Source organism: Myotis davidii, unplaced genomic scaffold (assembly GCF_000327345.1).
Source record: "Myotis davidii unplaced genomic scaffold, ASM32734v1 scaffold274, whole genome shotgun sequence".
Classification (NCBI taxonomy): domain Eukaryota; kingdom Metazoa; phylum Chordata; class Mammalia; order Chiroptera; family Vespertilionidae; genus Myotis; species Myotis davidii.
The window spans coordinates 1,935,913-1,938,693 of record NW_006285613.1 but is presented as its reverse complement, the minus strand read 5'-3'; positions in this window follow the sequence as shown (position 1 = coordinate 1,938,693).

Below are 2,781 nucleotides of genomic sequence, written 5' to 3'. Positions count from 1 at the left end.
GCACCCGCCACATCTGGGAACACCGCTCGGGGCGCCGTGCGATGGGCCCCTGGTGGCCACATCTAAGCCTTGGCGCTACTCAGGCGTTCAACACGGCAGACAATTTGGGGGTCGGAGGGGACAGCGGGGGGGCAGAGCGCCCTTCAGGAGCAGAGCAAGGACGCTGGCCCAGGTACAGAAGGTCAGCAGGGAGGAAAGGCCTGGGTGCCGAGCACAGGACAATTGTAGGGGGACCTCACCTCCCCTGGCACATCGCTGGCCATGCTGTGTGGGCCCCTGGCCTTTCCTCCCTAAGGTCACCTCCAGGCCTCAGCTGTGTTTCAGCCCCAGGCCCAGAAGGGCAGCAAAACCAGACTAGGGACCCCATGGCTGCCGCAGGCCCAGCTGCATTGGATAGTGACCCCCTGGCACTGACCAATCAGAGACCCGGACCCTGAGACCCGGACACAGCTGGAAAGCTGCCGACTATTCCATTCAGCTCTTCCCCTGGGACCTCCCCTAAGCTCTCCACCCTTAGCACCACAGGACAGGACCCCGTGTGCTCTCGCTCCCGGAGCACGCCCTGCCTTTCCTTCCCCCCTTCCCCTCCCCTTTCCCTCCCCCCCTGCCCCAGGCACCTTACCCTTAGCCTCCTCACTCCCAAGCTCCCAGGGCCCTTCCCTTGCCTCTGTAACTTGCCTCCTAAGCCCCTTTCTTCTAGGAACTACTTCTACCTCCGGGATTTACCCAGTGAATGTTCTCTTACAGTTTGGGTCTTGGCTCTGAATTCTTTCCCAGCCAGAACCCAGGTCCCGAGGTTGCGGAACCCCGCTTTGGCCTGACGCCTCGGGTCTCACACCCGGTGCCCTTCCTGCCGCCCGCCAACACTTGGTGAACCACCAAGCAGACACGGAGCCTGGAGCGGGGCCCGCCTGCCCCGGGGGCTCGTTCCCCACCCCCCCAAATAGGCATCAGAGGAATCGCCTTCCCCGAGGCCCCTGCTGCGGGCCAAACCCTTCGCCGTTTTCCAGACACAACCCCAGGAATTGGCCATGGGACCGCTGGGCAGCTGGGCGGGGAAGGCGCTGAGGGCAAGACGCTGTAACCGGCTGCCACGTGTGCCCGGAGCCTCCGTGGAGCGGAGTGATGTGTGTCTGGCAGGAGGGCCATTTCCCAGAGGCCCCTGTCCTCTTGGCTCGCCGCCCTGGTCCTGACCACATGGCGTGGCTGACATGAGGTGGCACTTCTCCTCCGAGGCACCGTCAGATGGTCCCTGCAGCCCTCCCTGAAACTCGCTGTTCCAAAGCGGAATGGGGAACCCAGTGACGACCTGTCAACGCTCACAGACTAGTTTACTAGTGAAATCATTTTGCTAAATACAAACCACAAAGTGAACCGGGCTTGGAGAGTGCTCCTGAGCGGAGAGAACATTCTTTTTAAAGTATATTTTTATTGATTTCAGAGAGGAAGGGAGAGGGAGAGAGAAACATCAATGATGAGAGGGAATCATTGATTGGCTGCCTCCTGCACGGCCCCTACCGGGGATCGAACCCACAACCCAGGCATGTGCCCTTGGCTGGAATCAAACCTGGGACCCTTCAGGCCGACGCTCTATCCACCGAGCCAAACCGGCCAGGGCCGGGGAGGAGCTAGGTGCTGGCCGGACAACAGTTCTCTTTGTCTCCTTCCTGGGGCCGAGTCAGCACAGTTCTGCACAGAAGTCCTGGGAAATGCCTGCGGTCCGACCTCCTCCACCACATCCCTCTGGCAGATGTGGCTGAGCCCAGCGCCCCCGGGGAGGGAGCGGCATCTGGGTGCCAGATGGCCGCTGAGCCTCAGAGAGCCCAGGAAGGGCCCGGTCCCCGCCTCACCTCCTCCTGGCTGGCTGATGGGTCCCCGGGGGCAGGGACAGTTGCTTCCTGACTGGGCCAGGCCTGGAAAAATGCAGAGCATCCGAACTGGGTCCTTGCAAACCAGCACGAAGATCTTCCCACTTTGGGCTGAGTTCCGGTTGCCGTGGGGCAAGTATCTGCCACTGCTGGCTTCTCAGATTGAGACCTTTGAGCATTAGAGCGGAAGACAGTGGCTGCAAACTGTGGTGAGGGTGGGCTCAGCCCAGGCGCCTCCATCTCCTGGCGGCTCGCGTGGTTCCTAAGGGGAGCGGCACTTGGAGTCCTGTCACCCCAATTTGCAGTCCTTAGCGGTGCCCGGTGGGAGCCACACTGGCTGGGAAATGGCTGAGCGGCAGCCAGAAGCCATGGGGAACCCCAGGACGCCAAGGGCCACGTGAGGTCTCAGGCGCTTCTGAAACCCTGGGGACCCGAGGGGAGCAGCAGGAGCCAAATTCTAATTCTACACCAAGACCTGCATGTTGTGAGCACTCAGCAGACTAGCAGGTCAGCCATGAAAGACTGGTCCCGAGAGAGACGTGGGAAAGCGCGGGGATTACCCACCAGCCCGAGAGAAAAACAGCTTTTAAAACAGAGACTCGCCCGGTGGGCGTGGCTCCGCGGTTGAGCGTCAACCTCTGAACCAGGAGGTCACCGTTCATCCCGGTCAGGGCACATGTCCGGGTTGGGGGTTTGCTCCCCAGTTGGGGGCGTGCAGGAGGCAGCCAATCAATGATTCTCTCTCTTCATTGATGTTTCTCTTTATCCCTCTCTGAAATCAATACAAATATGTTTAAAACAACAACAACAAGAGACTCAAGGTTCCTCAAAAAGTTAAACATGGACTTACCATGTTGCCCAGGAATTCCACTCCTAGACATACACCCCAGAGAGAGGAAAGCCTGTGCACACA